Source organism: Pimephales promelas, chromosome 16 (assembly GCF_988280905.1).
Source record: "Pimephales promelas chromosome 16, fPimPro1.hap1.1, whole genome shotgun sequence".
Classification (NCBI taxonomy): Eukaryota; Metazoa; Chordata; class Actinopteri; order Cypriniformes; family Leuciscidae; genus Pimephales; species Pimephales promelas.
The window spans coordinates 5,083,907-5,098,584 of record NC_142784.1 but is presented as its reverse complement, the minus strand read 5'-3'; the positions used below and the strand labels follow the sequence as shown (position 1 = coordinate 5,098,584).

The 14,678-nt window shown below is 47.3% G+C and overlaps 42 non-coding genes across 42 annotated transcripts; all 42 read right to left on the bottom strand.

Annotated features, from left to right (window-relative positions):
• Nucleotides 1–175: 175 nt before the first annotated feature.
• On the bottom strand, nt 176–249 carry trnat-ugu (transfer RNA threonine (anticodon UGU)). The gene has a single exon. It is a non-coding gene; the product is annotated as a tRNA-Thr (tRNA).
• Nucleotides 250–422: 173 nt separating this feature from the next.
• On the bottom strand, nt 423–496 carry trnat-agu (transfer RNA threonine (anticodon AGU)). The gene has a single exon. It is a non-coding gene; the product is annotated as a tRNA-Thr (tRNA).
• Nucleotides 497–931: 435 nt separating this feature from the next.
• Nucleotides 932–1,021, bottom strand: trnar-ucu (transfer RNA arginine (anticodon UCU)). Its single transcript is given in 2 exon segments — nt 932–967; nt 985–1,021. It is a non-coding gene; the product is annotated as a tRNA-Arg (tRNA).
• Nucleotides 1,022–1,202: 181 nt separating this feature from the next.
• Nucleotides 1,203–1,276, bottom strand: trnat-ugu (transfer RNA threonine (anticodon UGU)). Its single transcript has one exon. It is a non-coding gene; the product is annotated as a tRNA-Thr (tRNA).
• Nucleotides 1,277–1,449: 173 nt separating this feature from the next.
• Nucleotides 1,450–1,523, bottom strand: trnat-agu (transfer RNA threonine (anticodon AGU)). The gene has a single exon. It is a non-coding gene; the product is annotated as a tRNA-Thr (tRNA).
• A 416-nt stretch (nt 1,524–1,939) lies between these two features.
• trnar-ucu (transfer RNA arginine (anticodon UCU)) lies at nt 1,940–2,029 on the bottom strand. The gene is given in 2 exon segments: nt 1,940–1,975; nt 1,993–2,029. It is a non-coding gene; the product is annotated as a tRNA-Arg (tRNA).
• A 182-nt stretch (nt 2,030–2,211) lies between these two features.
• trnat-ugu (transfer RNA threonine (anticodon UGU)) lies at nt 2,212–2,285 on the bottom strand. Its single transcript has one exon. It is a non-coding gene; the product is annotated as a tRNA-Thr (tRNA).
• A 173-nt stretch (nt 2,286–2,458) lies between these two features.
• trnat-agu (transfer RNA threonine (anticodon AGU)) lies at nt 2,459–2,532 on the bottom strand. Its single transcript has one exon. It is a non-coding gene; the product is annotated as a tRNA-Thr (tRNA).
• A 416-nt stretch (nt 2,533–2,948) lies between these two features.
• Nucleotides 2,949–3,038, bottom strand: trnar-ucu (transfer RNA arginine (anticodon UCU)). Its single transcript is given in 2 exon segments — nt 2,949–2,984; nt 3,002–3,038. It is a non-coding gene; the product is annotated as a tRNA-Arg (tRNA).
• Nucleotides 3,039–3,220: 182 nt separating this feature from the next.
• trnat-ugu (transfer RNA threonine (anticodon UGU)) lies at nt 3,221–3,294 on the bottom strand. The gene has a single exon. It is a non-coding gene; the product is annotated as a tRNA-Thr (tRNA).
• A 173-nt stretch (nt 3,295–3,467) lies between these two features.
• Nucleotides 3,468–3,541, bottom strand: trnat-agu (transfer RNA threonine (anticodon AGU)). The gene has a single exon. It is a non-coding gene; the product is annotated as a tRNA-Thr (tRNA).
• Nucleotides 3,542–3,956: 415 nt separating this feature from the next.
• Nucleotides 3,957–4,046, bottom strand: trnar-ucu (transfer RNA arginine (anticodon UCU)). Its single transcript is given in 2 exon segments — nt 3,957–3,992; nt 4,010–4,046. It is a non-coding gene; the product is annotated as a tRNA-Arg (tRNA).
• Nucleotides 4,047–4,228: 182 nt separating this feature from the next.
• On the bottom strand, nt 4,229–4,302 carry trnat-ugu (transfer RNA threonine (anticodon UGU)). Its single transcript has one exon. It is a non-coding gene; the product is annotated as a tRNA-Thr (tRNA).
• Nucleotides 4,303–4,475: 173 nt separating this feature from the next.
• trnat-agu (transfer RNA threonine (anticodon AGU)) lies at nt 4,476–4,549 on the bottom strand. The gene has a single exon. It is a non-coding gene; the product is annotated as a tRNA-Thr (tRNA).
• Nucleotides 4,550–5,222: 673 nt separating this feature from the next.
• trnat-ugu (transfer RNA threonine (anticodon UGU)) lies at nt 5,223–5,296 on the bottom strand. Its single transcript has one exon. It is a non-coding gene; the product is annotated as a tRNA-Thr (tRNA).
• A 173-nt stretch (nt 5,297–5,469) lies between these two features.
• trnat-agu (transfer RNA threonine (anticodon AGU)) lies at nt 5,470–5,543 on the bottom strand. The gene has a single exon. It is a non-coding gene; the product is annotated as a tRNA-Thr (tRNA).
• A 416-nt stretch (nt 5,544–5,959) lies between these two features.
• trnar-ucu (transfer RNA arginine (anticodon UCU)) lies at nt 5,960–6,049 on the bottom strand. The gene is given in 2 exon segments: nt 5,960–5,995; nt 6,013–6,049. It is a non-coding gene; the product is annotated as a tRNA-Arg (tRNA).
• A 182-nt stretch (nt 6,050–6,231) lies between these two features.
• trnat-ugu (transfer RNA threonine (anticodon UGU)) lies at nt 6,232–6,305 on the bottom strand. The gene has a single exon. It is a non-coding gene; the product is annotated as a tRNA-Thr (tRNA).
• Nucleotides 6,306–6,478: 173 nt separating this feature from the next.
• trnat-agu (transfer RNA threonine (anticodon AGU)) lies at nt 6,479–6,552 on the bottom strand. Its single transcript has one exon. It is a non-coding gene; the product is annotated as a tRNA-Thr (tRNA).
• Nucleotides 6,553–6,987: 435 nt separating this feature from the next.
• Nucleotides 6,988–7,077, bottom strand: trnar-ucu (transfer RNA arginine (anticodon UCU)). Its single transcript is given in 2 exon segments — nt 6,988–7,023; nt 7,041–7,077. It is a non-coding gene; the product is annotated as a tRNA-Arg (tRNA).
• Nucleotides 7,078–7,258: 181 nt separating this feature from the next.
• On the bottom strand, nt 7,259–7,332 carry trnat-ugu (transfer RNA threonine (anticodon UGU)). Its single transcript has one exon. It is a non-coding gene; the product is annotated as a tRNA-Thr (tRNA).
• Nucleotides 7,333–7,505: 173 nt separating this feature from the next.
• On the bottom strand, nt 7,506–7,579 carry trnat-agu (transfer RNA threonine (anticodon AGU)). Its single transcript has one exon. It is a non-coding gene; the product is annotated as a tRNA-Thr (tRNA).
• A 416-nt stretch (nt 7,580–7,995) lies between these two features.
• Nucleotides 7,996–8,085, bottom strand: trnar-ucu (transfer RNA arginine (anticodon UCU)). The gene is given in 2 exon segments: nt 7,996–8,031; nt 8,049–8,085. It is a non-coding gene; the product is annotated as a tRNA-Arg (tRNA).
• Nucleotides 8,086–8,267: 182 nt separating this feature from the next.
• On the bottom strand, nt 8,268–8,341 carry trnat-ugu (transfer RNA threonine (anticodon UGU)). The gene has a single exon. It is a non-coding gene; the product is annotated as a tRNA-Thr (tRNA).
• Nucleotides 8,342–8,514: 173 nt separating this feature from the next.
• Nucleotides 8,515–8,588, bottom strand: trnat-agu (transfer RNA threonine (anticodon AGU)). Its single transcript has one exon. It is a non-coding gene; the product is annotated as a tRNA-Thr (tRNA).
• Nucleotides 8,589–9,004: 416 nt separating this feature from the next.
• Nucleotides 9,005–9,094, bottom strand: trnar-ucu (transfer RNA arginine (anticodon UCU)). Its single transcript is given in 2 exon segments — nt 9,005–9,040; nt 9,058–9,094. It is a non-coding gene; the product is annotated as a tRNA-Arg (tRNA).
• A 182-nt stretch (nt 9,095–9,276) lies between these two features.
• On the bottom strand, nt 9,277–9,350 carry trnat-ugu (transfer RNA threonine (anticodon UGU)). The gene has a single exon. It is a non-coding gene; the product is annotated as a tRNA-Thr (tRNA).
• A 173-nt stretch (nt 9,351–9,523) lies between these two features.
• trnat-agu (transfer RNA threonine (anticodon AGU)) lies at nt 9,524–9,597 on the bottom strand. The gene has a single exon. It is a non-coding gene; the product is annotated as a tRNA-Thr (tRNA).
• Nucleotides 9,598–10,012: 415 nt separating this feature from the next.
• On the bottom strand, nt 10,013–10,102 carry trnar-ucu (transfer RNA arginine (anticodon UCU)). The gene is given in 2 exon segments: nt 10,013–10,048; nt 10,066–10,102. It is a non-coding gene; the product is annotated as a tRNA-Arg (tRNA).
• Nucleotides 10,103–10,284: 182 nt separating this feature from the next.
• On the bottom strand, nt 10,285–10,358 carry trnat-ugu (transfer RNA threonine (anticodon UGU)). The gene has a single exon. It is a non-coding gene; the product is annotated as a tRNA-Thr (tRNA).
• A 173-nt stretch (nt 10,359–10,531) lies between these two features.
• trnat-agu (transfer RNA threonine (anticodon AGU)) lies at nt 10,532–10,605 on the bottom strand. The gene has a single exon. It is a non-coding gene; the product is annotated as a tRNA-Thr (tRNA).
• A 673-nt stretch (nt 10,606–11,278) lies between these two features.
• Nucleotides 11,279–11,352, bottom strand: trnat-ugu (transfer RNA threonine (anticodon UGU)). Its single transcript has one exon. It is a non-coding gene; the product is annotated as a tRNA-Thr (tRNA).
• Nucleotides 11,353–11,525: 173 nt separating this feature from the next.
• trnat-agu (transfer RNA threonine (anticodon AGU)) lies at nt 11,526–11,599 on the bottom strand. Its single transcript has one exon. It is a non-coding gene; the product is annotated as a tRNA-Thr (tRNA).
• Nucleotides 11,600–12,015: 416 nt separating this feature from the next.
• On the bottom strand, nt 12,016–12,105 carry trnar-ucu (transfer RNA arginine (anticodon UCU)). Its single transcript is given in 2 exon segments — nt 12,016–12,051; nt 12,069–12,105. It is a non-coding gene; the product is annotated as a tRNA-Arg (tRNA).
• Nucleotides 12,106–12,287: 182 nt separating this feature from the next.
• On the bottom strand, nt 12,288–12,361 carry trnat-ugu (transfer RNA threonine (anticodon UGU)). The gene has a single exon. It is a non-coding gene; the product is annotated as a tRNA-Thr (tRNA).
• A 173-nt stretch (nt 12,362–12,534) lies between these two features.
• Nucleotides 12,535–12,608, bottom strand: trnat-agu (transfer RNA threonine (anticodon AGU)). The gene has a single exon. It is a non-coding gene; the product is annotated as a tRNA-Thr (tRNA).
• Nucleotides 12,609–13,043: 435 nt separating this feature from the next.
• On the bottom strand, nt 13,044–13,133 carry trnar-ucu (transfer RNA arginine (anticodon UCU)). The gene is given in 2 exon segments: nt 13,044–13,079; nt 13,097–13,133. It is a non-coding gene; the product is annotated as a tRNA-Arg (tRNA).
• Nucleotides 13,134–13,314: 181 nt separating this feature from the next.
• On the bottom strand, nt 13,315–13,388 carry trnat-ugu (transfer RNA threonine (anticodon UGU)). The gene has a single exon. It is a non-coding gene; the product is annotated as a tRNA-Thr (tRNA).
• Nucleotides 13,389–13,561: 173 nt separating this feature from the next.
• On the bottom strand, nt 13,562–13,635 carry trnat-agu (transfer RNA threonine (anticodon AGU)). The gene has a single exon. It is a non-coding gene; the product is annotated as a tRNA-Thr (tRNA).
• Nucleotides 13,636–14,051: 416 nt separating this feature from the next.
• trnar-ucu (transfer RNA arginine (anticodon UCU)) lies at nt 14,052–14,141 on the bottom strand. Its single transcript is given in 2 exon segments — nt 14,052–14,087; nt 14,105–14,141. It is a non-coding gene; the product is annotated as a tRNA-Arg (tRNA).
• A 182-nt stretch (nt 14,142–14,323) lies between these two features.
• trnat-ugu (transfer RNA threonine (anticodon UGU)) lies at nt 14,324–14,397 on the bottom strand. Its single transcript has one exon. It is a non-coding gene; the product is annotated as a tRNA-Thr (tRNA).
• Nucleotides 14,398–14,570: 173 nt separating this feature from the next.
• trnat-agu (transfer RNA threonine (anticodon AGU)) lies at nt 14,571–14,644 on the bottom strand. Its single transcript has one exon. It is a non-coding gene; the product is annotated as a tRNA-Thr (tRNA).
• Between the last annotated feature and the right edge of the window lie 34 nt (nt 14,645–14,678).

The following is a 14,678-nucleotide window of genomic DNA, read 5'->3' as shown; positions in this document are numbered from 1 at the left end:
TTATGTGGTTGGGCCACTTGATGGTTTTTCATCTGGGCATTTCCAACACTGTAATGCTTTTCACTCTGCGGGCAGAAAAGACAGGTGCTCTAGCCTCTGCACAATTTAAACTGGATTCAAGGTCTCAAGGCTCTCTGTCCAAGAACAATCCCAAAGAGCAAAGTCAGCTGGATAGAGGCACAGCTGGGATACGAACCCTGGATCTCCTGTTTACAAGACAGGCGCTTTGACCAACTAAGCCACAGCGCCTTGATGCTATGATTTGTTATCTTGGGACACTGTCCTTCAACAACAGCTCAGGGATGGTTTGCAAGTGGAAGCAATTGCAAAGGAAGCCTCAGTTTCACCGTTTGTGGTCAGTTCTCAGAAAAGCAAAGAATTGCGAGGGTTCAAGGCCTTGCGAAATAGAAGGGCACATTCAAAGGCACCGCTGGGATTCGAACCCAGGATCTCCTGTTTACTAGACAGGCGCTTTAACCAACTAAGCCACAGCGCCTGCCAGCCTGTGCACAAAAAAGATGCAAATCGTGGACCAGGCCTTGGACAGCATAAACTAGTTTGTTGACAACTGCGTGGGGGGTGGCCAGCCAGCCTCTGTGATTATTGGCCAACCATGTTCAGCTGGACTCCTAGAACCCACATCAAACATGTTTATGGAGCTCCATTCACAAGAGCTGCAAAGACCATCTAAGCAGCGGGAAGAGAAAGGAAGTCTGGCACCACTCTGTCGTGACTGCCAGTCCTTGTGTGCAAGAGCCAAGAGGTTTTGGTAAGCAAATGTAGTAGTAAACAAAACAGACAACATTTTGAAGCCTTTCAACTACATTGACATTATTTGAAGTGAACACGTTGAGAACAAGAGGCCTCAAAAGCTTTCTGTTAACTGAGGGCAACACTGTACAGTATGGGGTTGACAAAAGGGCTAAAGGTACGACTCTGGTGGGACTCGAACCCACAACCTTTGAATGTCCTCATTTTGCAATCTAGAAGTCCAATGCGCTATCCATTGCGCCACAGAGCCCACATGATTATGTGTTTGGGCCACTTGATGGTTTTTCATCTGGGCATTTCCAACACTGTAATGCTTTTCACTCTGCGGGCAGTAAAGACAGGTGCTCTAGCCTCTGCAAATTTAAACTGGATTCAAGGTCTCAAGGCTCTCTGTCCAAGAACAATCCCAAAGAGCAAAGTCAGCTGGATAGAGGCACCGCTGGGATTCGAACCCAGGATCTCCTGTTTACAAGACAGGAGCTTTGACCAACTAAGCCACAGCGCCTTGATGCTATGATTTGTTATCTTGGGACACTGTCCTTCAACAACAGCTCAGGGATGGTTTGCAAGTGGAAGAAATTGCAAAGCAAGCCTCAGTTTCACCGTTTGTGGTCAGTTCTCAGAAAAGCAAAGAATTGCGAGGGTTCAAGGCCTTGCGAAACAGAAGGGCACAGTCAAAGGCACCGCTGGGATTCGAACCCAGGATCTCCTGTTTACTAGACAAGCCCTTTAACCAACTAAGCCACAGCACCTGCCAGCCTGTGCACAAAAAAGATGCAAATCGTGGACCAGGCCTTGGACAGCATAAACTATGGGGTGGCCAGCCAGCCTCTGTGATTATTGGCCAACCATGTTCAGCAGGACTCCTAGAACCCACAACAAACATGTTTATGGAGCTCCATTCACAACAGCTGCAAAGACCATCTAAGCAGCGGGAAGAGAAAGGAAGTCTGGCACCACTCTGTGGTGACTGCCAGTCCATGTGTGCAAGAGCCAAGAGGTTTTGGTAAGCAAATGTAGTAGTAAACAAAACAGACAACATTTTGAAGCCTTTCAACTACATTGACATTATTTGAAATGAACACGTTGAAAACAAGAGGCCTCAAAAGCTTTCTGTTAACTGAGGGCAACACTGTACAGTATGGGGTTGACAAAAGGGCTAAAGGTACGACTCTGGTGGGACTCGAACCCACAACCTTTGAATGTCCTCATTTTGCACTCTAGAAGTCCAATGCGCTATCCATTGCGCCACAGAGCCCACATGATTATGTGGTTGGGCCACTTGATGGTTTTTCATCTGGGCATTTCCAACACTGTAATGCTTTTCACTCTGCGGGCAGAAAAGACAGGTGCTCTAGCCTCTGCACAATTTAAACTGGATTCAAGGTATCAAGGCTCTCTGTCCAAGAACAATCCCAAAGAGCAAAGTCAGCTGGATAGAGGCACAGCTGGGATACGAACCCTGGATCTCCTGTTTACAAGACAGGCGCTTTGACCAACTAAGCCACAGCGCCTTGATGCTATGATTTGTTATCTTGGGACACTGTCCTTCAACAACAGCTCAGGGATGGTTTGCAAGTGGAAGCAATTGCAAAGGAAGCCTCAGTTTCACCGTTTGTGGTCAGTTCTCAGAAAAGCAAAGAATTGCGAGGGTTCAAGGCCTTGCGAAATAGAAGGGCACATTCAAAGGCACCGCTGGGATTCAAACCCAGGATCTCCTGTTTACTAGACAGGCGCTTTAACCAACTAAGCCACAGCGCCTGCCAGCCTGTGCACAAAAAAGATGCAAATCGTGGACCAGGACTTGGACAGCATAAACTATGGGGTGGCCAGCCAGCCTCTGTGATTATTGGCCAACCATGTTCAGCAGGACTCCTAGAACCCACAACAAACATGTTTATGGAGCTCCATGCACAAGAGCTGCAAAGACCATCTAAGCAGCGGGAAGAGAAAGGAAGTCTGGCACCACTCTGTGGTGACTGCCAGTCCTTGTGTGCAAGAGCCAAGAGATTTTGGTAAGCAAATGTAGTAGTAAACAAAACAGACAACATTTTGAAGCCTTTCAACTACATTGACATTATTTGAAATGAACACATTGAGAACAAGAGGCCTCAAAAGCTTTCTGTTAACTGAGGGCAACACTGTACAGTATGGGGTTGACAAAAGGGCTAAAGGTACGACTCTGGTGGGACTCGAACCCACAACCTTTGAATGTCCTCATTTTGCAATCTAGAAGTCCAATGCGCTATCCATTGCGCCACAGAGCCCACATGACTATGTGGTTGGGCCACTTGATGGTTTTTCATGTGGGCATTTCCAACACTGTAATGCTTTTCACTCTGCGGGCAGAAAAGACAGGTGCTCTAGCCTCTGCACAATTTAAACTGGATTCAAGGTCTCAAGGCTCTCTGTCCAAGAACAATCCCAAAGAGCAAAGTCAGCTGGATAGAGGCACCGCTGGGATTCGAACCCAGGATCTCCTGTTTACAAGACAGGCGCTTTGACCAACTAAGCCACGGCGCCTTGATGCTATGATTTGTTATCTTGGGACACTGTCCTTCAACAACAGCTCAGGGATGGTTTGCAAGTGGAAGCAATTGCAAAGGAAGCCTCAGTTTCTCCGTTTGTGGTCAGTTCTCAGAAAAGCAAAGAATTGCGAGGGTTCAAGGCCTTGCGAAACAGAAGGGCACATTCAAAGGCACCGCTGGGATTCGAACCCAGGATCTCCTGTTTACTAGACAGGCGCTTTAACCAACTAAGCCACAGCACCTGCCAGCCTGTGCACAAAAAAGATGCAAATCGTGGACCAGGACTTGGACAGCATAAACTATGGGGTGGCCAGCCAGCCTCTGTGATTATTGGCCAACCATGTTCAGCAGGACTCCTAGAACCCACAACAAACATGTTTATGGAGCTCCATGCACAAGAGCTGCAAAGACCATCTAAGCAGCGGGAAGAGAAAGGAAGTCTGGCACCACTCTGTGGTGACTGCCAGTCCTTGTGTGCAAGAGCCAAGAGATTTTGGTAAGCAAATGTAGTAGTAAACAAAACAGACAACATTTTGAAGCCTTTCAACTACATTGACATTATTTGAAATTAACACATTGAGAACAAGAGGCCTCAAAACTTTCTGTTAACTGAGGGCAACACTGTACAGTATGGGGTTGACAAAAGGGCTAAAGGTACGACTCTGGTGGGACTCGAACCCACAACCTTTGAATGTCCTCATTTTGCAATCTAGAAGTCCAATGCGCTATCCATTGCGCCACAGAGCCCACATGATTATGTGGTTGGGCCACTTGATGGTTTTTCATCTGGGCATTTCCAACACTGTAATGCTTTTCACTCTGCGGGCAGAAAAGACAGGTGCTCTAGCCTCTGCACAATTTAAACTGGATTCAAGGTCTCAAGGCTCTCTGTCCAAGAACAATCCCAAAGAGCAAAGTCAGCTGGATAGAGGCACCGCTGGGATTCGAACCCAGGATCTCCTGTTTACAAGACAGGCGCTTTGACCAACTAAGCCACGGCGCCTTGATGCTATGATTTGTTATCTTGGGACACTGTCCTTCAACAACAGCTCAGGGATGGTTTGCAAGTGGAAGCAATTGCAAAGGAAGCCTCAGTTTCACCGTTTGTGGTCAGTTCTCAGAAAAGCAAAGAATTGCGAGGGTTCAAGGCCTTGCGAAACAGAAGGGCACATTCAAAGGCACCGCTGGGATTCGAACCCAGGATCTCCTGTTTACTAGACAGGCGCTTTAACCAACTAAGCCACAGCACCTGCCAGCCTGTGCACAAAAAAGATGCAAATCGTGGACCAGGACTTGGACAGCATAAACTATGGGGTGGCCAGCCAGCCTCTGTGATTATTGGCCAACCATGTTCAGCAGGACTCCTAGAACCCACAACAAACATGTTTATGGAGCTCCATGCACAAGAGCTGCAAAGACCATCTAAGCAGCGGGAAGAGAAAGGAAGTCTGGCACCACTCTGTGGTGACTGCCAGTCCTTGTGTGCAAGAGCCAAGAGATTTTGGTAAGCAAATGTAGTAGTAAACAAAACAGACAACATTTTGAAGCCTTTCAACTACATTGACATTATTTGAAATTAACACATTGAGAACAAGAGGCCTCAAAACTTTCTGTTAACTGAGGGCAACACTGTACAGTATGGGGTTGACAAAACTGCTAAAGGGACTCGAACCCACAACCTTTGAATGTCCTCATTTTGCAATCTAGAAGTCCAATGCGCTATCCATTGCGCCACAGAGCCCACATGATTATGTGGTTGGGCCACTTGATGGTTTTTCATCTGGGCATTTCCAACACTGTAATGCTTTTCACTCTGCGGGCAGAAAAGACAGGTGCTCTAGCCTCTGCACAATTTAAACTGGATTCAAAGTCTCAAGGCTCTCTGTCCAAGAACAATCCCAAAGAGCAAAGTCAGCTGGATAGAGGCACCGCTGGGATTCGAACCCAGGATCTCCTGTTTACAAGACAGGCGCTTTGACCAGCTAAGCCACGGCGCCTTGATGCCAAGGTCTGTTATCTTGGGACACTGTCCTTCAACAACAGCTCAGGGATGGTTTGCAAGTGGAAGAAATTGCAAAGCAAGCCTCAGTTTCACCGTTTGTGGTCAGTTCTCAGAAAAGCAAAGAATTGCGAGGGTTCAAGGCCTTGCGAAACAGAAGGGCACAGTCAAAGGCACCGCTGGGATTCGAACCCAGGATCTCCTGTTTACTAGACAGGCGCTTTAACCAACTAAGCCACAGCGCCTGCCAGCCTGTGCACAAAAAAGATGCAAATCGTGGACCAGGCCTTGGACAGCATAAACTATGGGGTGGCCAGCCAGCCTCTGTGATTATTGGCCAACCATGTTCAGCAGGACTCCTAGAACCCACAACAAACATGTTTATGGAGCTCCATTCACAACAGCTGCAAAGACCATCTAAGCAGCGGGAAGAGAAAGGAAGTCTGGCACCACTCTGTGGTGACTGCCAGTCCATGTGTGCAAGAGCCAAGAGGTTTTGGTAAGCAAATGTAGTAGTAAACAAAACAGACAACATTTTGAAGCCTTTCAACTACATTGACATTATTTGAAATGAACACGTTGAGAACAAGAGGCCTCAAAAGCTTTCTGTTAACTGAGGGCAACACTGTACAGTATGGGGTTGACAAAAGGGCTAAAGGTACGACTCTGGTGGGACTCGAACCCACAACCTTTGAATGTCCTCATTTTGCAATCTAGAAGTCCAATGCGCTATCCATTGCGCCACAGAGCCCACATGATTATGTGGTTGGGCCACTTGATGGTTTTTCATCTGGGCATTTCCAACACTGTAATGCTTTTCACTCTGCGGGCAGAAAAGACAGGTGCTCTAGCCTCTGCACAATTTAAACTGGATTCAAGGTCTCAAGGCTCTCTGTCCAAGAACAATCCCAAAGAGCAAAGTCAGCTGGATAGAGGCACAGCTGGGATACGAACCCTGGATCTCCTGTTTACAAGACAGGCGCTTTGACCAACTAAGCCACAGCGCCTTGATGCTATGATTTGTTATCTTGGGACACTGTCCTTCAACAACAGCTCAGGGATGGTTTGCAAGTGGAAGCAATTGCAAAGGAAGCCTCAGTTTCACCGTTTGTGGTCAGTTCTCAGAAAAGCAAAGAATTGCGAGGGTTCAAGGCCTTGCGAAATAGAAGGGCACATTCAAAGGCACCGCTGGGATTCGAACCCAGGATCTCCTGTTTACTAGACAGGCGCTTTAACCAACTAAGCCACAGCGCCTGCCAGCCTGTGCACAAAAAAGATGCAAATCGTGGACCAGGCCTTGGACAGCATAAACTAGTTTGTTGACAACTGCGTGGGGGGTGGCCAGCCAGCCTCTGTGATTATTGGCCAACCATGTTCAGCTGGACTCCTAGAACCCACATCAAACATGTTTATGGAGCTCCATTCACAAGAGCTGCAAAGACCATCTAAGCAGCGGGAAGAGAAAGGAAGTCTGGCACCACTCTGTCGTGACTGCCAGTCCTTGTGTGCAAGAGCCAAGAGGTTTTGGTAAGCAAATGTAGTAGTAAACAAAACAGACAACATTTTGAAGCCTTTCAACTACATTGACATTATTTGAAGTGAACACGTTGAGAACAAGAGGCCTCAAAAGCTTTCTGTTAACTGAGGGCAACACTGTACAGTATGGGGTTGACAAAAGGGCTAAAGGTACGACTCTGGTGGGACTCGAACCCACAACCTTTGAATGTCCTCATTTTGCAATCTAGAAGTCCAATGCGCTATCCATTGCGCCACAGAGCCCACATGATTATGTGTTTGGGCCACTTGATGGTTTTTCATCTGGGCATTTCCAACACTGTAATGCTTTTCACTCTGCGGGCAGTAAAGACAGGTGCTCTAGCCTCTGCAAATTTAAACTGGATTCAAGGTCTCAAGGCTCTCTGTCCAAGAACAATCCCAAAGAGCAAAGTCAGCTGGATAGAGGCACCGCTGGGATTCGAACCCAGGATCTCCTGTTTACAAGACAGGAGCTTTGACCAACTAAGCCACAGCGCCTTGATGCTATGATTTGTTATCTTGGGACACTGTCCTTCAACAACAGCTCAGGGATGGTTTGCAAGTGGAAGAAATTGCAAAGCAAGCCTCAGTTTCACCGTTTGTGGTCAGTTCTCAGAAAAGCAAAGAATTGCGAGGGTTCAAGGCCTTGCGAAACAGAAGGGCACAGTCAAAGGCACCGCTGGGATTCGAACCCAGGATCTCCTGTTTACTAGACAAGCCCTTTAACCAACTAAGCCACAGCACCTGCCAGCCTGTGCACAAAAAAGATGCAAATCGTGGACCAGGCCTTGGACAGCATAAACTATGGGGTGGCCAGCCAGCCTCTGTGATTATTGGCCAACCATGTTCAGCAGGACTCCTAGAACCCACAACAAACATGTTTATGGAGCTCCATTCACAACAGCTGCAAAGACCATCTAAGCAGCGGGAAGAGAAAGGAAGTCTGGCACCACTCTGTGGTGACTGCCAGTCCATGTGTGCAAGAGCCAAGAGGTTTTGGTAAGCAAATGTAGTAGTAAACAAAACAGACAACATTTTGAAGCCTTTCAACTACATTGACATTATTTGAAATGAACACGTTGAAAACAAGAGGCCTCAAAAGCTTTCTGTTAACTGAGGGCAACACTGTACAGTATGGGGTTGACAAAAGGGCTAAAGGTACGACTCTGGTGGGACTCGAACCCACAACCTTTGAATGTCCTCATTTTGCACTCTAGAAGTCCAATGCGCTATCCATTGCGCCACAGAGCCCACATGATTATGTGGTTGGGCCACTTGATGGTTTTTCATCTGGGCATTTCCAACACTGTAATGCTTTTCACTCTGCGGGCAGAAAAGACAGGTGCTCTAGCCTCTGCACAATTTAAACTGGATTCAAGGTATCAAGGCTCTCTGTCCAAGAACAATCCCAAAGAGCAAAGTCAGCTGGATAGAGGCACAGCTGGGATACGAACCCTGGATCTCCTGTTTACAAGACAGGCGCTTTGACCAACTAAGCCACAGCGCCTTGATGCTATGATTTGTTATCTTGGGACACTGTCCTTCAACAACAGCTCAGGGATGGTTTGCAAGTGGAAGCAATTGCAAAGGAAGCCTCAGTTTCACCGTTTGTGGTCAGTTCTCAGAAAAGCAAAGAATTGCGAGGGTTCAAGGCCTTGCGAAATAGAAGGGCACATTCAAAGGCACCGCTGGGATTCAAACCCAGGATCTCCTGTTTACTAGACAGGCGCTTTAACCAACTAAGCCACAGCGCCTGCCAGCCTGTGCACAAAAAAGATGCAAATCGTGGACCAGGACTTGGACAGCATAAACTATGGGGTGGCCAGCCAGCCTCTGTGATTATTGGCCAACCATGTTCAGCAGGACTCCTAGAACCCACAACAAACATGTTTATGGAGCTCCATGCACAAGAGCTGCAAAGACCATCTAAGCAGCGGGAAGAGAAAGGAAGTCTGGCACCACTCTGTGGTGACTGCCAGTCCTTGTGTGCAAGAGCCAAGAGATTTTGGTAAGCAAATGTAGTAGTAAACAAAACAGACAACATTTTGAAGCCTTTCAACTACATTGACATTATTTGAAATGAACACATTGAGAACAAGAGGCCTCAAAAGCTTTCTGTTAACTGAGGGCAACACTGTACAGTATGGGGTTGACAAAAGGGCTAAAGGTACGACTCTGGTGGGACTCGAACCCACAACCTTTGAATGTCCTCATTTTGCAATCTAGAAGTCCAATGCGCTATCCATTGCGCCACAGAGCCCACATGACTATGTGGTTGGGCCACTTGATGGTTTTTCATGTGGGCATTTCCAACACTGTAATGCTTTTCACTCTGCGGGCAGAAAAGACAGGTGCTCTAGCCTCTGCACAATTTAAACTGGATTCAAGGTCTCAAGGCTCTCTGTCCAAGAACAATCCCAAAGAGCAAAGTCAGCTGGATAGAGGCACCGCTGGGATTCGAACCCAGGATCTCCTGTTTACAAGACAGGCGCTTTGACCAACTAAGCCACGGCGCCTTGATGCTATGATTTGTTATCTTGGGACACTGTCCTTCAACAACAGCTCAGGGATGGTTTGCAAGTGGAAGCAATTGCAAAGGAAGCCTCAGTTTCTCCGTTTGTGGTCAGTTCTCAGAAAAGCAAAGAATTGCGAGGGTTCAAGGCCTTGCGAAACAGAAGGGCACATTCAAAGGCACCGCTGGGATTCGAACCCAGGATCTCCTGTTTACTAGACAGGCGCTTTAACCAACTAAGCCACAGCACCTGCCAGCCTGTGCACAAAAAAGATGCAAATCGTGGACCAGGACTTGGACAGCATAAACTATGGGGTGGCCAGCCAGCCTCTGTGATTATTGGCCAACCATGTTCAGCAGGACTCCTAGAACCCACAACAAACATGTTTATGGAGCTCCATGCACAAGAGCTGCAAAGACCATCTAAGCAGCGGGAAGAGAAAGGAAGTCTGGCACCACTCTGTGGTGACTGCCAGTCCTTGTGTGCAAGAGCCAAGAGATTTTGGTAAGCAAATGTAGTAGTAAACAAAACAGACAACATTTTGAAGCCTTTCAACTACATTGACATTATTTGAAATTAACACATTGAGAACAAGAGGCCTCAAAACTTTCTGTTAACTGAGGGCAACACTGTACAGTATGGGGTTGACAAAAGGGCTAAAGGTACGACTCTGGTGGGACTCGAACCCACAACCTTTGAATGTCCTCATTTTGCAATCTAGAAGTCCAATGCGCTATCCATTGCGCCACAGAGCCCACATGATTATGTGGTTGGGCCACTTGATGGTTTTTCATCTGGGCATTTCCAACACTGTAATGCTTTTCACTCTGCGGGCAGAAAAGACAGGTGCTCTAGCCTCTGCACAATTTAAACTGGATTCAAGGTCTCAAGGCTCTCTGTCCAAGAACAATCCCAAAGAGCAAAGTCAGCTGGATAGAGGCACCGCTGGGATTCGAACCCAGGATCTCCTGTTTACAAGACAGGCGCTTTGACCAACTAAGCCACGGCGCCTTGATGCTATGATTTGTTATCTTGGGACACTGTCCTTCAACAACAGCTCAGGGATGGTTTGCAAGTGGAAGCAATTGCAAAGGAAGCCTCAGTTTCACCGTTTGTGGTCAGTTCTCAGAAAAGCAAAGAATTGCGAGGGTTCAAGGCCTTGCGAAACAGAAGGGCACATTCAAAGGCACCGCTGGGATTCGAACCCAGGATCTCCTGTTTACTAGACAGGCGCTTTAACCAACTAAGCCACAGCACCTGCCAGCCTGTGCACAAAAAAGATGCAAATCGTGGACCAGGACTTGGACAGCATAAACTATGGGGTGGCCAGCCAGCCTCTGTGATTATTGGCCAACCATGTTCAGCAGGACTCCTAGAACCCACAACAAACATGTTTATGGAGCTCCATGCACAAGAGCTGCAAAGACCATCTAAGCAGCGGGAAGAGAAAGGAAGTCTGGCACCACTCTGTGGTGACTGCCAGTCCTTGTGTGCAAGAGCCAAGAGATTTTGGTAAGCAAATGTAGTAGTAAACAAAACAGACAACATTTTGAAGCCTTTCAACTACATTGACATTATTTGAAATTAACACATTGAGAACAAGAGGCCTCAAAACTTTCTGTTAACTGAGGGCAACACTGTACAGTATGGGGTTGACAAAACTGCTAAAGGGACTCGAACCCACAACCTTTGAATGTCCTCATTTTGCAATCTAGAAGTCCAATGCGCTATCCATTGCGCCACAGAGCCCACATGATTATGTGGTTGGGCCACTTGATGGTTTTTCATCTGGGCATTTCCAACACTGTAATGCTTTTCACTCTGCGGGCAGAAAAGACAGGTGCTCTAGCCTCTGCACAATTTAAACTGGATTCAAAGTCTCAAGGCTCTCTGTCCAAGAACAATCCCAAAGAGCAAAGTCAGCTGGATAGAGGCACCGCTGGGATTCGAACCCAGGATCTCCTGTTTACAAGACAGGCGCTTTGACCAGCTAAGCCACGGCGCCTTGATGCCAAGGTCTGTTATCTTGGGACACTGTCCTTCAACAACAGCTCAGGGATGGTTTGCAAGTGGAAGAAATTGCAAAGCAAGCCTCAGTTTCACCGTTTGTGGTCAGTTCTCAGAAAAGCAAAGAATTGCGAGGGTTCAAGGCCTTGCGAAACAGAAGGGCACAGTCAAAGGCACCGCTGGGATTCGAACCCAGGATCTCCTGTTTACTAGACAGGCGCTTTAACCAACTAAGCCACAGCGCCTGCCAGCCTGTGCACAAAAAAGATGCAAATCGTGGACCAGGCCTTGGACAGCATAAACTATGGGGTGGCCAGCCAGCCTCTGTGATTATTGGCCAACCATGTTCAGCAGGACTCCTAGAACCCACAACAAACATGTTTATGGAGCTCCATTCACAACAGCTGCAAAGACCATCTAAGCAGCGGGAAGAGAAAGGAAGTCTGGCACCACTCTGTGGTGACTGCCAGTCCATGTGTGCAAGAGCCAAGAGGTTTTGGTAAGCAAATGTAGTAGTAAACAAAACAGACAACATTTTGAAGCCTTTCAACTACATTGACATTATTTGAAATGAACACGTTGAGAACAAGAGGCCTCAAAAGCTTTCTGTTAACTGAGGGCAACACTGTACAGTATGGGGTTGACAAAAGGGCTAAAGGTACGACTCTGGTGGGACTCGAACCCACAACCTTTGAATGTCCTCATTTTGCAATCTAGAAGTCCAATGCGCTATCCATTGCGCCACAGAGCCCACATGATTATGTGGTTGGGCCACTTGATGGTTTTTCATCTGGGCATTTCCAACACTGTAATGCTTTTCACTCTGCGGGCAGAAAAGACAGGTGCTCTAGCCTCTGCACAATTTAAACTGGATTCAAGGTCTCAAGGCTCTCTGTCCAAGAACAATCCCAAAGAGCAAAGTCAGCTGGATAGAGGCACAGCTGGGATACGAACCCTGGATCTCCTGTTTACAAGACAGGCGCTTTGACCAACTAAGCCACAGCGCCTTGATGCTATGATTTGTTATCTTGGGACACTGTCCTTCAACAACAGCTCAGGGATGGTTTGCAAGTGGAAGCAATTGCAAAGGAAGCCTCAGTTTCACCGTTTGTGGTCAGTTCTCAGAAAAGCAAAGAATTGCGAGGGTTCAAGGCCTTGCGAAATAGAAGGGCACATTCAAAGGCACCGCTGGGATTCGAACCCAGGATCTCCTGTTTACTAGACAGGCGCTTTAACCAACTAAGCCACAGCGCCTGCCAGCCTGTGCACAAAAAAGATGCAAATCGTGGACCAGGCCTTGGACAGCATAAACTAGTTTGTTGACAACTGCGTGGGGGGTGGCCAGCCAGCCTCTGTGATTATTGGCCAACCATGTTCAGCTGGACTCCTAGAACCCACATCAAACATGTTTATGGAGCTCCATTCACAAGAGCTGCAAAGACCATCTAAGCAGCGGGAAGAGAAAGGAAGTCTGGCACCACTCTGTCGTGACTGCCAGTCCTTGTGTGCAAGAGCCAAGAGGTTTTGGTAAGCAAATGTAGTAGTAAACAAAACAGACAACATTTTGAAGCCTTTCAACTACATTGACATTATTTGAAGTGAACACGTTGAGAACAAGAGGCCTCAAAAGCTTTCTGTTAACTGAGGGCAACACTGTACAGTATGGGGTTGACAAAAGGGCTAAAGGTACGACTCTGGTGGGACTCGAACCCACAACCTTTGAATGTCCTCATTTTGCAATCTAGAAGTCCAATGCGCTATCCATTGCGCCACAGAGCCCACATGATTATGTGTTTGGGCCACTTGATGGTTTTTCATCTGGGCATTTCCAACACTGTAATGCTTTTCACTCTGCGGGCAGTAAAGACAGGTGCTCTAGCCTCTGCAAATTTAAACTGGATTCAAGGTCTCAAGGCTCTCTGTCCAAGAACAATCCCAAAGAGCAAAGTCAGCTGGATAGAGGCACCGCTGGGATTCGAACCCAGGATCTCCTGTTTACAAGACAGGAGCTTTGACCAACTAAGCCACAGCGCCTTGATGCTATGATTTGTTATCTTGGGACACTGTCCTTCAACAACAGCTCAGGGATGGTTTGCAAGTGGAAGAAATTGCAAAGCAAGCCTCAGTTTCACCGTTTGTGGTCAGTTCTCAGAAAAGCAAAGAATTGCGAGGGTTCAAGGCCTTGCGAAACAGAAGGGCACAGTCAAAGGCACCGCTGGGATTCGAACCCAGGATCTCCTGTTTACTAGACAAGCCCTTTAACCAACTAAGCCACAGCACCTGCCAGCCTGTGCACAAAAAAGATGCAAATCGTGGACCAGGCCTTGGACAGCATAAACTATGGGGTGGCCAGCCAGCCTCTGTGATTATTGGCCAACCATGTTCAGCAGGACTCCTAGAACCCACAACAAACATGTTTATGGAGCTCCATTCACAACAGCTGCAAAGACCATCTAAGCAGCGGGAAGAGAAAGGAAGTCTGGCACCACTCTGTGGTGACTGCCAGTCCATGTGTGCAAGAGCCAAGAGGTTTTGGTAAGCAAATGTAGTAGTAAACAAAACAGACAACATTTTGAAGCCTTTCAACTACATTGACATTATTTGAAATGAACACGTTGAAAACAAGAGGCCTCAAAAGCTTTCTGTTAACTGAGGGCAACACTGTACAGTATGGGGTTGACAAAAGGGCTAAAGGTACGACTCTGGTGGGACTCGAACCCACAACCTTTGAATGTCCTCATTTTGCACTCTAGAAGTCCAATGCGCTATCCATTGCGCCACAGAGCCCACATGATTATGTGGTTGGGCCACTTGATGGTTTTTCATCTGGGCATTTCCAACACTGTAATGCTTTTCACTCTGCGGGCAGAAAAGACAGGTGCTCTAGCCTCTGCACAATTTAAACTGGATTCAAGGTATCAAGGCTCTCTGTCCAAGAACAATCCCAAAGAGCAAAGTCAGCTGGATAGAGGCACAGCTGGGATACGAACCCTGGATCTCCTGTTTACAAGACAGGCGCTTTGACCAACTAAGCCACAGCGCCTTGATGCTATGATTTGTTATCTTGGGACACTGTCCTTCAACAACAGCTCAGGGATGGTTTGCAAGTGGAAGCAATTGCAAAGGAAGCCTCAGTTTCACCGTTTGTGGTCAGTTCTCAGAAAAGCAAAGAATTGCGAGGGTTCAAGGCCTTGCGAAATAGAAGGGCACATTCAAAGGCACCGCTGGGATTCAAACCCAGGATCTCCTGTTTACTAGACAGGCGCTTTAACCAACTAAGCCACAGCGCCTGCCAGCCTGTGCACAAAAAAGATGCAAATCGTG